Below are 20,455 nucleotides of genomic sequence, written 5' to 3'. Positions count from 1 at the left end.
AATGAATGTGGGCCCCTTTGCGCATCTAGGCTGCAAAAAAGTGTCACACATGTGGTATCGCCATACTCAGGAGAAGTTGGGCAATGTGTTTTGGGGTGTCATTTTACATAAACCCATGCTGGGTGAGATAAATAGCTTGGTCAAATGCCAACTTTGTATAAAAAATGGGAAAAGTTGTCTTTTGCCGAGATATTTCTCTCACCCAGCATGAGTATATGTAAAAAGACACCCCAAAACACATTGCCCAACTTCTCCTGAATACGGCGATACCACATGTGTGACACTTTTTTGCAGCCTAGATGGGCAAAGGGGCCCACATTCCAAAGAGCACCTTTAGGATTTCACAGGTCATTTACCTACTTACCACACATTAGGGCCCCTGGAAAATGCCAGGGCAGTATAACTACCCCACAAGTGACCCCATTTTGGAAAGAAGACACCCCAAGGTATTCCGTGAGGGGCATGGCGAGCTCCTAGAATTTTTTATTTTTTGTCACAAGTTAGTGGAAAATGATGATTTTTCTTTTATTTATTTTTTTCTTACAAAGTCTCATATTCCACTAACTTGTGACAAAAAATAAAAACTTCCATGAACTAACTATGCCCATCACGAAATACCTTGGGGTGTCTTCTTTCCAAAATGGGGTCACTTGTGGGGTAGTTATACTGCCCTGGCATTCTAGGGGCCCAAATGTGTGGTAAGAAGTTTGAAATCAAAATGTGTAAAAAATGCCCTGTGAAATCCGAAAGGTGCTCTTTGGAATGTGGGCCCCTTTGCCCACCTAGGCTGCAAAAAAGTGTCACACATGTGGTATCTCTGTACTCAGGAGAAATTGGGGAATGTGTTTTGGGGTGTCATTTTACATATACCCATGCTGGGTGAGAGAAATATCTTGGCAAAAGACAACTTTTCCCATTTTTTTATACAAAGTTGGCATTTGACCAAGATATTTATCTCACCAAGCATGGGTATATGTAAAATGACACCCCAAAACACATTCCCCAACTTCTCCTGAGTACGGAGATACCACATGTGTGACACTTTTTTGCAGCCTAGGTGGGCAAAGGGGCCCACATTCCAAAGAGCACCTTTAGGATTTCACAGGTCATTTACCTACTTACCACACATTAGGGCCCCTGGAAAATGCCAGGGCAGTATAACTACCCCACAAGTGACCCCATTTTGGAAAGAAGACACCCTAAGGTATTCCGTGAGGGGCATGGCGAGTCCCTAGAATTTTTTATTTTTTGTCACAAGTTAGTGGAAAATGATGATTTTTTTTTTTTTTTTACTTACAAAGTCTCATATTCCACTAACTTGTGACAAAAAATAAAAACTTCCATGAACTCACTATGCCCATCACGAAATACCTTGGGGTGTCTTCTTTCCAAAATGGGGTCACTTGTGGGGTAGTTATACTGCCCTGGCATTCTAGGGGCCCAAATGTGTGGTAAGAAGTTTGAAATCAAAATGTGTAAAAAATGCCCGGTGAAATCCGAAAGGTGCTCTTTGGAATGTGGGCCCCTTTGCCCACCTAGGCTGCAAAATAGTGTCACACATGTGGTATCTCCGTACTCAGAAGAAATTGGGGAATGTGTTTTGTGGTGTCATTTTACATATACCCATGCTGGGTGAGAGAAATATCTTGGCAAAAGACAACTTTTCCCATTTTTTTATACAAAGTTGGCATTTGACCAAGATATTTCTCTCACCCAGCATGGGTATATGTAAAATGACACCCCAAAACACATTCCCCAACTTCTCCTGAGTACGGCGATACCAGATGTGTGGCACTTTTTTGCAGCCTAGGTGGGCAAAGGGGCCCATATTCCAAAGAGCACCTTTCGGATTTCACTGGTCATTTTTTACAGAATTTGATTTCAAACTCCTTACCACACATTTTGGCCCCTAGAATGCCAGGGCAGTATAACTACCCCACAAGTGACCCCATTTTGGAAAGAAGACACCTCCAGGTATTCGCTGATGGGCATAGTGAGTTCATGGAAGTTTTTATTTTTTGTCACAAGTTAGTGGAATATGAGACTTTGTAAGAAAAAAAAAAATCATCATTTTCCACTAACTTGTGACAAAAAATAAAAAATTCTAGGAACTCGCCATGCCCCTCACGGAATACCTTGGGGTGTTTTCTTTCCAAAATGGGGTCACTTGTGGGGTAGTTATACTGCCCTGGCATTCTAGGGGCCCAAATGTGTGGTAAGGAGTTTAAAATCAAATTCTGTAAAAAATGACCTGTGAAATCCGAAAGGTGCTCTTTGGAATGTGGGCCCTTTTGCCCACCTAAGCTGCAAAAAAGTGTCACACATCTGGTATCTCCGTATTCAGGAGAAGTTGGGGAATGTGTTTTGGGGTGTCATTTTACATATACCCATGCTGGGTGAGAGAAATATCTTGGCAAAAGACAACTTTTCCCATTTTTTTATACAAAGTTGTCTTTTGCCAAGATATTTATCTCACCCAGCATGGGTATATGTAAAGTGACACCCCAAAACACATTCCCCAACTTCTCCTGAGTACGGAGATACCACATGTGTGACACTTTTTTGCAGCCTAGGTGGGCAAATGGGCCCACATTCCAAAGAGCACCTTTCGGATTTCACAGGGCATTTTTTACAGAATTTGATTTCAAACTCCTTACCACACATTTGGGCCCCTAGAATGCCAGGGCAGTATAACTACCCCACAAGTGACCCCATTTTGGAAAGAAGACACCCCAAGGTATTTGCTGATGGGCATAGTGAGTTCATGGAAGTTTTTATTTTTTGTCACAAGTTAGTGGAATATGAGACTTTGTAAGAAAAAAAAAAAAAATCATCATTTTCCGCTAACTTGTGACAAAAAATAAAAAGTTCTATGAATTCACTATGCCCATCAGCGAATACCTTAGGGTGTCTACTTTCCGAAATGGGGTCATTTGTGGGGTGTTTGTACTGTCTGGGCATTGTAGAACCTCAGGAAACATGACAGGTGCTCAGAAAGTCAGAGCTGCTTCAAAAAGCGGAAATTCACATTTTTGTACCATAGTTTTTAAACGCTATAACTTTTACCCAAACCATTTTTTTTTTTTACCCAAACATTTCTTTTTTATCAAAGACATGTAGAACAATAAATTTAGAGCAAAATTTATATATGGATGTCGTTTTTTTTTGCAAAATTTTACAACTGAAAGTGAAAAATGACATTTTTTTGCAAAAAAATCGTTAAATTTCGATTAATAACAAAAAAAGTAAAAATGTCAGCAGCAATGAAATACCACCAAATGAAAGCTCTATTAGTGAGAAGAAAAGGAGGTAAAATTCATTTGGGTGGTAAGTTGCATGACCGAGCAATAAACGGTGAAAGTAGTGTAGGTCAGAAGTGTAAAAAGTGGCCTGGTCTTTCAGGGTGTTTAAGCCATAGGGGCTGAGGTGGTTAATATTGATGACCTCTCCTAAGGATGAGCAGGGGTCTATGTCCTATTTTTTGACAGGCGCTATTCACTTACTGTGAATAGCCTGATAGACTTTCATGGGTGCTAAAAATGGCCGTGTGATGTCCGTTACTTGTGCATGTAGCTTTAGGCTACGTCTACACGACGACATTTGTCGCACTAATGTTGCGCGACAATTTTTATAATGGCAGTCTATGGTGTCACACTGCAACATGCAACATGCTGCGACTGCGATGCAACAGTTGCAGAAAAATCCATCTCGAATGGATTTTCTGCGATTGTTGCGTCGCAGTCGCAGCATGTTGCATGTTGCAGTGCGACACCATAGACTGCCATTATAAAAATTGTTGCGCGACATTAGTGCAACAAAATGTTGCGCTACAAATGTTGCAGTGTAGTTGTGCCCTATCTGTCGCGCGACAAATGTCGTTGTGTAGACGTAGCCTTAGGCCACGTTCACACACTGGTTTATTATCCGTTCTTCTGATCCGTCAAAAGAACAGGAAAAAAAAAAGATTCTTTATTTTGAGCATCCATTATGTTTATTTTGCAACCATTTGTGTCAGTTCCATCAGAGATCTATTATTTTTATTGAAAGAAAAAATTCTGTAAGGGAGTTTTTTTCTCCTGTCAAAAATAACAGTCTGACAAAACTGACTTAAACTGCTGCAAAATAGTCATAAACTAGAGAAGAGCGAATTTTTTAAAAATTCGATTCGCTGAATTTTTTGAAAAAATGTGCATAGATCCAAATTTATTCATGGTGAATTGCGTTAAAAAACGGCTATTTTCTGGCTGCAGAGAGCCTTTATAGTGGTGTAGAATACTGTGCCTAGAGATGAACGAGTTTTTCAAAAATTCGATTCTGCCGGTTCGCCTAATTAAAAATAAATATGTGCTTAGATCCAAATTTATTTGTGGTGAATCGTATTCAAAAACAGCTATTTCATGGCTGCAGAGAGCCTTTATAGTGGTGTAGAACACTGTGCTTTGCAGTAACACGCATAGGGAGTCTGCTGTGGTAGTGAAAGTATACTGTGAGTCAATATGACATGCAGATGACAGGCGTCGCTCTTCACTTATTTGGGCACACTTCACTTATTTGGGCAGTCACAGGGCCAAAACTGACCAAATAACTCAAGTATGAACTCAGCCTTACAGGTCGATGTGCACTCCAAGAAGAAGCGCACTCATCTTACACCATCGTCACCATCGCTGATTCCACATAGATGTCTACAGAACCTGTTCTATTAAACACTTATACATGTAAAGCCCCCCGACAGAGTGGAGAGGGTGTCAGCAGTAAGTTTGTGTTGACGTCACTGATTATTTTGCCCTTCCTCTGATCCATCAGAACAATAACCCACAAAAAACGGATCATGTCTGTTGAGCATCACCTTCACTCGGTTAGTATTTGGTCAGTAATCCATCAGTATTGCTAATGCCAAAAAAACAGGAGTGGCTCCAAAACAGAGATGACACCTGAATGGAATATTTGCATGTCTTCTGTGTTTTGTACCCACTCCTGCTTTTGGCTACCAAATCACAGGCCAATTCTGATGGGACCATACAGACCTTACAGCTGCTACACAGACAGGATCCGTTGTGCGTCTCATTTTTCCTTCCTTCTGACAGATCAGAAGAAGGGCCAAATAAATGATGATATCAGCCAGACCGAAAGGCAACATAGTGGCCCACTCATGAAGTGTGGAGCGTGGTAACAGCATGAGAAGTCCACTGTGGCCTTATGAGATAGTGGTGAGGTGGAAGCAGCATGAGGAGACCACAGAGTGGCAAGGTGACATAGTGTGGAGGTGGCAGCAGCATGAGGAGACCACAAAGTGGCAAGGTGACATAGTGTGGAGGTGGCAGCAGCATGAGGAGGCCACAGAGTGGCAAGGTGACATAGTATGTAGGTGGGTGGCAATACCAGTACCCGCTGAAGATGGTGGGTGAAAGAAGGAGCACTTGGCATCAGATGTGTTGCATCCGGCATATGACAGCATCAGAATAGTAGCTGGGGCAGGTAGCCAGAAGAAACCGGTCTCTTTTGTCAAAATGTTGGTGTGGCACCATGGATGATCTAGTCTGATGCATCAGGCATTGGTGGGTGGAAATCCTGGCTGATCCACGCCTGATTCATCTTGACAAAGGTCAGTCTCCCCACATTTTGGGTGGACAGGCGAGTTATTCTTGGGGTAACTATGGCTCTCGCCGCAGTAAACACCCGCTTTGATGCCACACTACTGGCTGGGTAGGACATCTTTTCCATGGCAAACTCTGCCAGTTGCGGCCACAAATCCAGTTTGGCTGCCCAGTAGTCCAGAGAATCTTAAACTTGAGGGAGGCAGTGTGCTGTACAAGTATGCCACCACCTGCTGGTTTAGGTTCTGCTCTATATCTACCTGCTGCTGCTGGTGAGTAGTTTCTTCAGTAGGCGGTGAAGAAAACTACTCATCAGCGACTCTAGACTTAAGTTGCTGCTGATGGAGCTGGTACTGCTCCTGCCCCCCCACCTCCCTCCAGCAGCCATGGCAGTGGAACACGAGCGCAGAGGGTCCCCGGTCAGACCTGGGTGAAGATCGGCGATGACGCACATAGATTGTCTCTATAGTACATAGTGAAAAAATCCCGGTCTTTATTTTTGTCACCAAGATACAGGTGCATACAGCAACAGTGACACTGGAACCCACTTTATCCCCACGATCTACGCGTTTCGAACGATGTTGTTCTTAGTCATGATCTGAGGTGTCTGGCATGTATCGGGCTGAAATAAGGCTCACCTCCAAAGTATCCACCCACAAGGAGGGATCTCAGAATCCAGGGCAAGCAAAAAATCAGTCCGGTCAACGCAAGACAACTGTGAAAACAAATTCAACTGTGACATGAGAAAAGTTTATATACCCCACAGTGCTACAAAGTATAATACAAAGTATATATAATACAAAATATAAAATTGTGTAATTACTCTCCTCCAAAAGAGGGTATATTAGTTGGTAAAATGTAATTCATGATTGGACAACCTGACATGGCATGGATACACTAATATTGCTCACTGGAAGTGAACAAAGAAACAGACCAAGGACAGACGCAGAAAAACCGAAAAAAACACATACAAATATAAAAAAACAGAGTTGACATAGATCAAGACTGGCGATTTCTATGTCAACTCAGTTTTTTTATATTTGTATGTGTTTTTTTCTGTTTTTCTGCGTCTGTCCTTGGTCTGTTCACAGGAACGGAAGGTAAGATAGTGGATCTCCAGCCTGCCAGCGGCGATCGTTCGCTGGCAGGCTGGAGATGCGATTTTTTTAACCCCTAACAGGTATATTAGACGCTGTTTTGATAACAGCGTCTAATATACCTGCTACCTGGTCCTCTGGTGGTCCCTTTTGTTTGGATCGACCACCAGAGGACACAGGTAGCTCAGTAATAAGTAGCACCAAGCACCACACTACACTACACCCCCCCTGTCACTTATTAACCCCTTATTAACCCCTGATCACCCCATATAGACTCCCTGATCACCCCCCTGTCATTGATCACCCCCCTGTCATTGATCACCCCCCTGTAAGGCTCCATTCAGACGTCCGTATGATTTTTACGGATCCACTGATACATGGATCGGATCCGCAAAACGCATACGGACATCTAAATGGAGCCTTATAGGGGGGTGATCAATGACAGGGGGGTGATCACCCCATATAGACTCCCTGATCACCCCCCTGTCATTGATCACCCCCCTGTCATTGATCACCCCCCCTGTAAGGCTCCATTCAGACATTTTTTTGCCCCAAGTTAGCGGAAATTATTATTTTTTTTCTTACAAAGTCTCATATTCCACTAACTTGTGTCAAAAAATAAAATCTCACATGAACTCACCATACCCCTCACGGAATCCAAATGCGTAAAATTTTTTAGACATTTATATTCCAGACTTCTTCTCACGCTTTAGGGCCCCTAGAATGCCAGGGCAGTATAAACACCCCACATGTGACCCCATTTCGGAAAGAAGACACCCCAAGGTATTCCGTGAGGGGCATATTGATTCCATGAAAGATTGAAATTTTTGTCCCAAGTTAGCGGAAAGGGAGACTTTGTGAGAAAAAAAATATATATATCAATTTCCGCTAACTTGTGCCCAAAATTTTTTTTTTCTATGAACTCGCCATGCCCCTCATTAAATACCTTGGGGTGTCTTCTTTCCAAAATGGGGTCACATGTGGGGTATTTATACTGCCCTGGCATTCTAGGGGCCCTAAAGCATGAGAAGAAGTCTGGGATCCAAATGTCTAAAAATGCCCTCATAAAAGGAATGTGGGCCCCTTTGCGCATCTAGGCTGCAAAAAAGTGTCACACATCTGGTATCGCCGTACTCATGAGAAGTTTGGCAATGTGTTTTGGGGTGTCATTTTACATATACCCATGCTGGGTGAGATAAATATCTTGGTCAAATGCCAACTTTGTATAAAAAATGGGAAAAGTTGTCTTTTGCCGAGATATTTCTCTCACCCAGCATGAGTATATGTAAAAAGACACCACAAAACACATTGCCCAACTTCTCCTGAATACGGCGATACCACATGTGTGACACTTTTTTGCAGCCTAGGTGGGCAAAGGGGCCCACATTCCAAAGAGCACCTTTCGGATTTCACAGGTCATTTACCTACTTACCACACATTAGGGCCCCTAGAATGCCAGGGCAGTATAACTACCTCACAAGTGACCCCATTTTGGAAAGAAGACACCCCAAGGTATTCCGTGAGGGGCATGGCGAGTTCCTAGAATTTTTTATTTTTTGTCACAAGTTAGCGGAAAATGATGATTTTTTTTTTTTCCTTACAAAGTCTCATATTCCACTAACTTGTGACAAAAAATAAAAACTTCCATGAACTCACTATGCCCATCACGAAATACCTTGGGGTGTCTTCTTTCCAAAATTTTACAACTGAAAGTGAAAAATGTCATTTTTTTTCAAAACAATCGTTAAATTTCAATTAATAACAAAAAAAGTAAAAATGTCAGCAGCAATGAAATACCACCAAATGAAAGCTCTATTAGTGAGAAGAAAAGGAGGTAAAATTCATTTGGGTGGTAAGTTGCATGACCGAGCAATAAACGGTTAAAGTAGTGTAGGTCAGAAGTGTAAAAAGTGGCCTGGTCATTAAGGGTGTTTAAGCTATAGGGGCTGAGGTGGTTAATGACAGCAATGAAATGCAGTGGAAAGTTTTTTTTGGGATTAAGTCAATTTTCATGGCAAAGAAGGACTATGCAATTCATCTGATCACTTTTCATAACATTCTGGAGTATATGCAAATTGCTATTATAAAAACTTAAGCAGCAACTTTTCCAATTTCCAATATTATGTAATTCTCAAAACTTTTGGCCACAACTGTATAGGGAAGATATTCAAAAATAGTTCAGAGAATAAAGTGTTCTACACCCGCAGTTTTGCGAATTTTGCAACACTACGGGAGTAGTGCATTTGGCCCAATGCGACTGCTGGTTAAAATATGTAGGCAAAACCAAGAGAAGCTTCAAGAAACAAATCCTTGAACATATTGGTGACATCCGGAATAGACGGGACAAACCCATCTCTAGACATGTATGGGCAAATCATGCTGGGAACTCCAGGGTTATTCACTTCTCTATGATAGAAGTGCTTAGACCTTCCATCAGGAGTGGCGAGATAGATAAACTTTTAAAACAGAAAGAGTCCAGATGGATATTTGCGCTTAATACTATTGCACCCTCTGAACTAAATGAGTGTATTGATTTTTCGTGCTTTTTATGAACAAACCATAGGCCTCCCTATGGTCAGGTGATCAACAATGACATCACATATAACCTGAATTGGTGTTTGGGGTTATTTATGAAATCCATCTGGAGTGATAAGCATCAAATACATTTTAAGATGTATATAATCAAAGTCCCCATATCACCCTTTTCTTTGCCTAACCTAGCCCCGCTTCCATAGGATCACTCGTTCTATCAGCCAATGCGAATCACGTGACCGGGCGCCGAGTCACGTGACATTCTTTATTCATGGCTGTGTTTTTGGGCAAAATTGTGAGTGAGCCCACTCCCTTGGATGAGAAGCAACCCCACACATTAGAGTATAAAGAGCGACAGCGTGGGGTGCTTCGGGCTACCTTTCCATCTGCGGACATCTTATCACCTCCTCTACCTCCTATGGGACCTACAATCACCTGATACAAGCCTCCCCCTATAACTATGGGCACGCAAGTACCAAATATTTAATTAGGAGGCATTTTTTCCCCCCCAGGCATCTCATGGCCAGGATATGCTGGCAAGGTCGGGATTAAAGCTCAATTATTATTATCCAGTATATTCTGGCATTATTTAGACTGCACGAATAGGTCCATCGGCATTATGTCTGTATTTATCTGATGATGGAGTTTATTTTTGGTGTGTGTCTATGGGTCTAATATCAGGAGAAATAGAGGAGACTTGTGGCATAGGATCTATGTTGGGCATGTATTTGGTCATCAATGGATGGAGCACAAACTGACCTCGTGATTTAGTTATCAACGATTCAGCTATCCGTTATCATCTTAATAACGGTCACGTTGCTCCTGTTATCTGGCAGAAGTTTTTTCTCTGTTTAAGTGATAATCTTTTAGGTGACAGGTATATTTGGTGTTTGTGTGTCCCCTGAGGAGCCTGAAATCAACTAGGCGAAATGCGTAGGGACGGTGTAGGACATTGTATATTATGTATTCTTCTATTTGCTTTCACTATATCACCATTTTTCTTTTATTGCATGTATTAGGTGGTTTTGTCACCCCGCCTGGGGCACTATATTTGTTTTTTATTTTTGGCAATTTATACTAGCCCAGGTCTACATCTAGGACTAGATTCCACATTGCTGGGATATATCCTCATGTCAGGGCTATCCTAGGGCTATCAGAAGGCACGAGACACGGGATCGCCCCTATCGGGGCGGCTATTCCATTTGTAGGCAGGGCGACAGAAGTAGGGACATCAATAGGGATACTGCCCTATAACCTATGAATATATGGTAGGTCGACTATACCTGCCTACAACTAAATTCCACCAGAATAGTTTTGAATTTTGTTTTTGATTTATCTTTTTCTTTATTATATTTGTGGGTATACTGGTTTTACCAATTAAGAATTAAAGGTTATGTTTTAGAACAGTGGTCTTTCTGTGAGCCACAGGGGAAGAGGAGGCAGTAGTGTGACCAGCAGACACTGGTTGTGGACCCAGGCTTTCGGCCCACCTATTAGGGTGCTTTGATGCCATGTGGCGGATTATGCTGGTGGTGGTGAGGTTGCTAGTGTTTACGCCCCTGCTCATTTTTGTATGGCACAGGTTGCAAATTACAATTCTTTTATCGTCCGCACTTTCTTAAAAAAAACGCCAGAATGCGGAACACCTACCCCTTGTCAAGGGAGATTGCCGCAAGGGGGTGCTCCAATGAACAGTTGCGGGCCTGTTTGGTGTGGCTTGGCTTTTCCCTTTTGCCACCCCACTGCCTCTTCCAGCCTGTTGCAGTGCTGCGGTTCACTCCCCCTCTGTACTGCTGTCCTCGCTCAGCTTGCCACCTTCCCTGGTTGGGTCAGTGACTTCATTGTCCAGCACCTCCTCTTCCACTTCCTCACTCTGGTCATCCTCCTGACTTGTTGACCTAACAACAACCTCAGTTATTAACAACTGTGTCTCATCCTCATCATGAACCTCTTGAGACACTAATTGCGGTTGACTTATTGGCAACTGTGTCTTATCATCATCATCATCCACCTCGTGAAACACAAATTGCCGTTCCCCACCTCCATCTTCTTCTGATTGTGGATGCTCTAGAGTTTGGAATCAGGGCACAAGATCTCCTCATGTCCCTCTTCAAGCGGGCTTGGCGAGAGGCCCAAATTAAGGAATGGCGATGAAAACAGCCACCACCTAATAAAAAATGACACTGAATGAATGTCACTGACATTTAAGATGCACAAATGTTAAACAGGAGGTATAACGCAAGTAACTTAGCTGTCCCCACCGCCTAATAAAAAATTACACTGAATTAATGTCACTGATATTTAGGTTGCACAAACGTTATACAGGAGGTATAGCGCAAGTAATGTCGCTGTCACCAGCGGCTAATAAAAAATTACACTGAATTACTGTCACTGATATTTAGGATGGGCAAATGTTATACAGGAGATGTAGCGCAGGTAATATCGCTGCCACCAGCAGTAAAAAAATTAGACTGAATGTCACTGATATTTCGGATAAGCAAACGTTATATAGGAAATGTAGTGCAGGTAATGTAACTGTCTGCAGCGGACACCATCTACAGAAAAAGTACACTGGATGTCACAGATAGAGATATCGCGAATATAAAATTTTCTGTTCGCGAACGGCGAACGCTAATTTCCGCTAATGATCGCGAACGGGCGAATCGTCAATAGGCAGGCGAATTTTAAAACCCACAGGACTCTTTCTGGCCACAATAGTGATGGAAAAGTTGTTTCAAGGGGACTAACACCTGGACTGTGGCATGCCGGAGGGGGATCCATGCAAAACTCCCATGGAAAATTACATAGTTGACGCAGAGTCTGGTTTTAATCCATAAAGGGCATAAATCACCTAACATTCCTAAATTGTTTGGAATAACGTGCTTTAAAACATCAGGTATGATGTTGTATCGTGTAGTGTAAGGGTTACGCCCGCTTCACAGTGACAGACCAAACTCCCTGTTTAACGCACCGCAAGCAACCGCAAACAGTCCATTTGCACAACCGCAAACTCCCCATTTGCACAAGGTTGGATACCAAGGTAGCCATGTACTGTTGCTTGTCCTCACTGATGTCACTGAAGGTCTCTTCCTCCACCCAGCCACGTAGAACACCAAGGGTCCCCGAAAGGTGACAACAAGCCCCCTGGGACGCCTGCTGTGGTTGGTCTTCCACCTCCTCAAAGCCACCTTCCTCCTCTGACTCCTCTTCTTCAGACTCCTCTGTTTGCGTTGCCTCTCTCTGCGTTATTATAAGGTGTGTTAAGTAGTACTATTCCTATCAGTTTAATCCCTGTTACGTCCCCTATCAGGGGACGTGTATATGGCATCGATTTTAGGAACCGGGAGATGGAAAAAGATGCTTGGTCGGTCCTCCTACTTCAAATTTGGGGCACTGCGCGTGCAATCTAATGTGCCACCAGATAGGAGTGGTGTGTTATGTTGTTATATTCTTATCAGTTTAATCCCTGTTACGTCCCCTATCAGGGGACGTGTATGGAATAGATTTTAGACAACCGCAAAGAGTTGCCAATAGTTGACACACTCATGACATAAATTTTATATCTCTATACATCAATCTTCGTGTAGTTATGACTGTGCTCGTGCGCAAGTTTGGGAGATTGCAGGCGATGGGGGTTTTACAAAGCCTATGGTCGTGCTGAGGTAGTTCAGTGACAGTTAAGTGACCCAGAAAACAATGATTCTACAGTGTGGGCCCATTGTTTACCTAGTAGGCTTTAATGATCACCTTAGATGATCACAAAGAAAATTAATGTTTTTTCTATGCAAAATTATCCAGCTTTTGGTCTGTTCACAATGAAGCAACGATCTTATCATCTGGGGTGTGCCAACATTGCCATTGCCAACACACTCATAGAGGTGGTCGCTTCATTGTGATACGCAAGCCCCTTCACCACAACAAGGTAACCATCACGATGGGGAATTGACACATGTATGCGCCTTTTTTTTTGTTTGGTTTTTAAAGCCACAGTGCAGCACCAGAGGCCAGAAAAATTAGGCACGTACACATGCCTGAAAAATTATGTATTGTTGCAGCCGCTGCTGTAGCAGCAGCCAGAAAAATTGGGGCTGTGGCGATGCGTAGGACTTAAAAAGCTCTGCATGTCCTCCATCAACAACACGTCTGTAAAGCGTCCTGTCCTTGCCGGCGTGGTCGTGGGAGGAGGAGGATTACTTTCACCTCTTCCCCTGTTAGATTCCTGTTGTGCTGTGACATCACCCTTATACGCTGTGTAAAGCATACTTTTTAATTTATTTTGGAACTGCTGCATCCTTTCCGACTTGCGGTAATTTGGTAATATTTCAGGCACTTTCTGCTTATACCGGGGGTCTAGTAGCGTCGACACCCAGTACAGGTCGTTCTCCTTCAGCCTTTTTATACGAGGGTCGCTCAACAGGCACGACAGCATGAAAGACCCCATTTGCACAAGGTTGGATGCCGAGCTACTCATGTCCCGTTCCTCGTCCTCCGTGATCTCACTGAAGGTATGTTCTTCTCCCCAGCCACATACAACACCACAGGTACCAAAAAGGTGACAACGAGCACCCTGGGATGCCTGTTGTGGTTGGTCTTCCTCTCCTCCTCAAAGCCACATTCCTCCTCTGACTCCTCTTCCTCACAATCCTCTTCCAGCGTTGCTGCAGGTCCAGCAAGCGATGCTGATAAGGCTGTTTCTGGTGGTGATGGTGACCACAACTCTTCCTCTTCCTCTTTACGCTCATCCATGGCCTGATCCAGCACTCTTTGCATGGCAATCTCCCGGAAGAAAACAAATGGGATGATGTCGCTGATGGTGCCTTCGGTGCGACTGACTAGGTTTGTCACCTCCTCAAAAGGACGCATTAGTCTACAGGCATTGCGCATGAGCGTCCAGTAACGTGGCAAAAAAATTCCCAGCTCCGCAGAGGCTGTCCTAGCACCCCGGTCATACAAATACTCGTTGATGGCTTTTTCTTGTTGGAGCAGGTGGTCGAACATTAGGAGTGTTGAATTCCAACGTGTCGGGCTGTCGCAAATCAAGCGCCTCACTGGCATGTTGTTTCGACGCTGGATATCTGAAAAGTGCGCCATGGCCGTGTAGGAGCGCCTGAAATTGCCACACACCTTCCTGGCCTACTTCAGGACGTCCTGTAAGCCTGGGTACTTATGCACAAAGCGTTGTACGATCAGATTACACACATGTGCCATGCACGGCACATGTGTCAACTTGCCCAAATTCAATGCCGCCAACAAATTGCTTCCGTTGTCACACACCACTTTGCCGATCTCCAGTTGGTGCGGAGTCAGCCACTGATCCACCTGTGCGTTCAGGGTGGACAGGAGTGCTGGTCCGGTGTGACTCTCTGCTTTCAGGCAAGTCAACCCCCAAGACCGCGTGACACTGCCGTATCCGGGATGTGGAATAGCCCCTGGGGAGCTGGGGGGGTGCCGTTGATGTGGAGCAAGACGCAGCAGCAGAAAAGGACTCAGCCGAGGAGGTTATGGAAGAGGATGGAGTAGGAGGAGTAGAGGAGGTGGCAGCAGGCCTGCCTGCAAGTCGTGGCGGTGTCACCAACTCCTTTGCAGAGCCACGTATTCCATGCTTGGCAGCCGTCAGCAGGTTTACCCAATGCGCAGTGTAGGTGATATACCTGCCCTGACCGTGCTTTGCAGACCAGATATCAGTGGTCAGATGGACCCTTGCCCCAACACTGTGTGCCAGACATGCCATTACTTCCTTTTGCACAATCGAGTACAGGTTGGGGATTGCCTTTTGTGCAAAGAAATTTCGGCCGGGTACCTTCAACTGCGGTGTCCCAATAGCTACAAATTTTTGGAACGCCTCAGACTCCACCAGCTTGTATAGTAAAAGCTGGCAGGCTAAGAGTTCAGACAAGCCAGCTGTCAGATGCCGGGCAAGGGGGTGACATTGGCTTCTTACGCTCAAACATGTCCTTGACAGACACCTGACTGTGGGCAGATGAGCAGGAACTGCTCAAGGCGAGATACGGAGTGGCGGACTGTTAAGAGGGGGCAAGGAGGACAGCAGTGGTTGACGTGGCTGAAGATGCTGGACCAGGAGGAGGATGGCGGCTTTGAGTTTGTGTGCTGCTTGTACTCATGTGTTGATCCCATAGGCGTTTGTAATGTGCGATCATGTGCCTTCGCAAAGCAGTTGTACCTAGGTGGGTGTTGGACTTCCCACGTCTTAGTTTCTTTTGGCACAGGTTACAAATGGCATCGCTGTTGTCAGAGGCAGACACACACAAAAAATGCCACACTGCTGAGCTCTGCAATGACGGCATTCTGGTGGTGGCAACAGCATGCGTTGATTGGCGTGCTGTCTGGCTGACCCCGGGTGCCGATGCATGCTGTCTGACTGTGCCACTAGCTCCTTGCGACGACCTCCCCTTGCTTCCAACTCATCTCCTCCTCCTCTCTGTCTCCCAATCTGAACTTTCCCCCTGTTCTTCTTCTCTTCTAGCGGGCACCCACGTGACATCCACGGACACATCGTCATCATCAATCGCTTCACTTGTATCTGACAACTCAGCAAAGGAAGCAGCAGCGGGTACAACATCATCATCATCACACCGTACGTCCATGTGTGTAATGCTGCCTGACTAAGACATATCCCTGTTATCTACATCCTCTGGCAATAATGGTTGCGCATCACTCATTTCTTCCAACTGATGTGTAAATAACTCCTCTGACAGATCAAGTGAAGCGGCTGTGGTGCTAGTGTTGGTGGTGGCGGCAGGCGGGCGAGTGGTAACTTGAGAGGTGCCCGAAGCTAAACTGGAGGAGGATGGTGCGTCAAGGTTCCGAGCGGAAGCTGTAGAAGATTGGGTGTCCTGTGTTAGCCAGTCAACTATGTCCTCAGAACTTTTCGAGTTCAGGGTACATGGCCTCTGAACACTGGGCATTATTCTAGGGTCAAAGAGAATCACAGCACCACGCCCACGACGGCCCCTGCGGGGTGGCCTGCCTCTGCCTGTCATTTTTTTTTTAGATTAGTTAAGTTGTACTATGCGTGCAAGCTACTGTGACTCCAGATATGAGTGGCACTGTGCACTGGCAGAAGTTGGCAGAGTAGACGCTGTAGGCCTGACACACTCGCTTGCAGACAACTAACTGCTATTCAATCTATTACAGTCAAAATTGTATTTTTTTTTTATGTGCACTACTGTTACACCAGATATGAGTTGCACTGTTGTGACACTGTGCCCTGGCAGGCCCTGAAACGCACACTTGTGAAGGAAACTAACTGATATTATTTCACAGTCAAAAAAGTTTAGTTTTTTTTTTAATCCAAGCTATTGTGACACACACGCTGGCAGGCAGGCAACTGCAATTAGATTACACAGGAAAAAAAAAAAAGCAGACTGATGTTCTAGCCCTAAAAAGGGCTTTTTGGGGTGCTGTCCTTACAGAAGAGATCAGATGAGTCCTTCAGGACTGTAGTGGACACTGAATACACTAGCCTAGCTATCGATTTCCCTATCAAATCAGCAGCAGCTCCACTGTCCCTCCTCTCACTAAGAATGCAGCTTCTGAATGAATCTAAAATGGTTGCTGTCCAGGAGGTGGGAGGGTCTGGGAGGGATGGTCTGCTGCTGATTGGCTGGAATGTGTCTGCTGACTGTGAGGTACAGGGTCAAAGTTTGCCCAATGATGACGAATAGGGGGCGGACCGAACATCGCATATGTTCACCCGCCGCGGCGAACGCGAACAAGCTATGTTCGCCGGGAACTATTCGCCGGCGAACTATTCGGGACATCTCTACTCCAGAGGGACACTTTGAGTATCTGGTTATGCCATTCGGTCTTTGCAATGCCCCAGCTGTGTTTCAGAATTTCATGAATTATATTTTTAGATAACTTATTGGCAAAGTTATGATTGTTTATCTCGATGATATTCTTGTCTTTTCTCCTGACTGGGATTCTCATGTGTCTCACATCAGACTGGTTCTTAAAATCCTCAGGGAGAACCATTTGTCTGTTAAATTTGAGAAATGTGTATTTGGAGTTCAAGAGATCCCCTATCTTGGCTATATTCTTACTCCTCATTCATTTAAAATGGATCCCAGTAAGGTTCAGGCTATCCAAGACTGGGTAAGACCAGCCTCCTTAAAGGCACTCCAACGTTTTTTAGGATTCGCCAATTTTTACCGTAAATTCATAAAAAAAAATCTGTTATTGCCAAACCCTTCACGGATCTAACTAAAAAAGGTTCAGATCTGGTTAACTGGTCGTTACAGGCCTGTTGAGCCTTTGATACCCTAAAAAATTGTTTCCAAATGGCTCCAGTCTTGATTCAGCCCGATACAGAGGAACCTTTTGTGGTGGAGGTTGATGCCTCAGAGGATGGTGTGGGGGCCGTCCTTTCACAGGGGTCCTCTAACCTCACTAATTTAAGGCCGTGTGCCTTCCTCTCTCGCAAGTTCTCTCCTTCGGAGATAAATTACGATATTGTAAACCGCGAGTTACTTGCCATTAAATGGGCATTTGAGGAGTGGAGGCATTTTTTAGAAGGGGCTAGACACCGTATTACTGTTCTCACTGATCATAAGAACTTAGTGTTTCTTGAGGCGGACAAACACCTTAATCCTAGACAAACCAGATGGGCTTTTTTTATTGCTGCCACTAAGGAATTGCTGCTGAGGTCTTTCTGGTGGCCCACTTTGTCTAAAGATGTACAGTCTTATGTTTTAGCTTGCGACGTTTGTGCCCGGTCTAAGACTCCAAGAACACATCCAGATGGTGAACTAAAACCACTACCCATTCCCTGTAAGACATGGTCTCACATCTCCATGGATTTTATTTCTGATCTGCCCCTCTCTGAAGTCAGTGGTGTGGGAAGTGGTTGACCGATTTAGCAAGATGGTGCACTTTGTTCCTTTAAGTAAGCTCCCTGATGCAAAAACCTTAGCATCCTTGTTCATTGAACCTGTGGTACGTCTGCATGGTGTCCCTGAGAATATTGTCTCTGATAGAGGCGTTCAGTTTGTTTCTAGCTTTTGGAGGGCTTTTTGTACAAGATGCGACATCTCTATCCTTTTCGTCTGCTTTCCATCCACAGACGAATGGGCAGACGGAACGGTTAAATCAGGCAGTGGAGCTTTTTCTAAGGTGCTATGTATCACATAATCAACTCATATGGATGAGATACCTCCCGTTGGCAGAATTCGCCATCAACAATCGGGTTAATTGTAACAGTGGTTTACATCCTCGCTTTAGTTCTAATCCCTCTGTATCCTTACTCAACCCGCAGGCAGATTCTTTTACCTCTAGACTGTGCACAGTCTGGGCACAGGTTCAATCGAACCTGGAAAAGGCCCAGGAAACCCAGTGTAAACATGCCAATAAGAGACGTTCCAAGGGGGTAAATTTTGTTCTCGGCGATAAGGTCTGGTTGTCGACTAAAAATCTTGCTTTGAAACAATGTTCTAAGAATTCTTGCCATGTTTCATTGGACCATACAATATTATTGAGCTCATTAACCCAGTATCTTTTAGACTTAAGCTACCCGACTCCCTCCGTATACATGATGTGTTCCATAAGTCGTTACTTAAGAAATATGTGTCACCTGTGGTTCCGGTTAAAAAACCTCCTCCACCTGTGGAGGTTGAGGGTCAGGAGGAATTCATTATTTCTAAAATAATAGATGTCAGAAAGATTAGAAATTTCTTTCCATACCTGGTCCACTGGAAAGGTTTTGGATCTGAGGAAAGGTCCTGGATACCTATGTCTAGGATGCATGCTTCCAGTTTAATTATTAAATTTCACCGGGAACACCTTGATAAACCTCGTCCACAATGCTTGGGTCCGGTGGCCCCTCGTAAAAGGGGGGGTACTGTAACGGGACGCTGAAGGCGCACTCGGTCTCCTATCAGCCGCAGACCTGCTGCTTAGCTTTGGGAGCGAGGATCTGTGTTTGGCCTCGTTCCCAGGGCGGCTTTGCTGCTGGGAGACTTCCTGCTCCTAGGTCTGCCGTGAGTGCCAAGATGATCACTCGGTGCTCGACTTGTCTGTCTGTCGGTCATGTGACGCTGGCCACGTCACATGACCCTCACTCCCCACTATAAATACAGGCGGCCTGCTGGCTACAGGTTGCCTGTGACTTTCGTCCTATAGGCTGTGTACTTTATTGTTATTTAGCTACCTCTGGAATTGAACCTTGATCCGTCTCTTGACACCTCTCCTGCCTGCTCCCTGTACCTTGACTCTACCTCTCGTATTTTGACCTCGGCTTGTTTACGGATTTGTCTTTGCCTCTTCCCTTGTTCTGACGTGACCTCCTGGACTGACCTCGGCTAGTTGACCCGCCTCACCTTCTGTTTTTGTTCTACCTCTTGTCCGCTTATTGTAACTTCTCAGTGGCTGTCCTCTTCTTTGCTGTCTCTTTCTCTCTGATTGCACTTAGTAGGTTAGGGACTGTCGCCCAGTTGCGCTCCGTCACCTAGGGCTGGTGGTGCAAGTAGGCAGGGAAGGAGAACCGGGTGGCAGCTCAGGGGGTGCACCTCCGCTCTATCTTGATTCCCGTGACAGTCCATACTCTGAAAGCCATAGTTTTTTTGTTTGTTTTTTGCCGATTGTCTTAGGTAGGGTCTAATTTTTTTGTGGGATGAGGTGACTGTTTAATTGGTACTATTTTGGGGGGCATACACCTTTTTGATCGCTTGGTGTTGCACTTTTTGTGATGTAAGGTGACCAAAAAAATGGCTTTTTTGGCACTTTTTTTATTATTTTTTTTAATGGTGTTCTCCTGAGGGGTTAGATCATGTGATATTTTTATAGAGCTAGTTGCTACGGACGCGGCGATATTTAATGTCTACTTTATTTTTTTCACTTTAACATAAAAGCATTTTTGACAAAAAATAATCATATTTTAGTTTCTCAATAGTCTGAGAGTCATATTTTTTTTTATTTTTGGGGTGATTGTCTTACTGTTTGTAGGGGCTCATTTTTTGCGGTTTGATTGGTAAAATTTTAGGGGGGGCATACGCCTTTTTGATCGCTTAGTGTTGCATTTTTTGTGATGTAAGGTGACAAAAATAGCTTTTTTTTGGCACAGTTTTTATTTGGTGTTTATCTGACGGGGTATATTATGTGATATTGTTATGACCAGCGGGTGAAAATCCGCTGCCCCATGTGACCAACTCCCTCTGAGGGCGATGTCTAAGCACACCCCTTGTTCTTCACACAATACTTCTGATGGTGAGGAGAGAC

At 44.4% G+C, this 20,455-nt stretch overlaps 1 protein-coding gene across 1 annotated transcript in view; it reads left to right on the top strand.

Annotated features, from left to right (window-relative positions):
* The window catches only part of DDR2 (discoidin domain receptor tyrosine kinase 2), a 1,651,236-nt gene that overhangs the window by 204,883 nt on the left and 1,425,898 nt on the right, over window positions 1-20,455 (top strand). The gene's annotated exons all lie outside the window — the stretch shown is intronic.

The sequence above is a fragment of the Bufo bufo genome, chromosome 9 (genome assembly GCF_905171765.1).
Source record: "Bufo bufo chromosome 9, aBufBuf1.1, whole genome shotgun sequence".
Classification (NCBI taxonomy): Eukaryota; Metazoa; Chordata; class Amphibia; order Anura; family Bufonidae; genus Bufo; species Bufo bufo.
The sequence above is the reverse complement of the archived record's forward strand: the minus strand, read 5'-3'. Positions and strand labels throughout refer to the sequence as shown.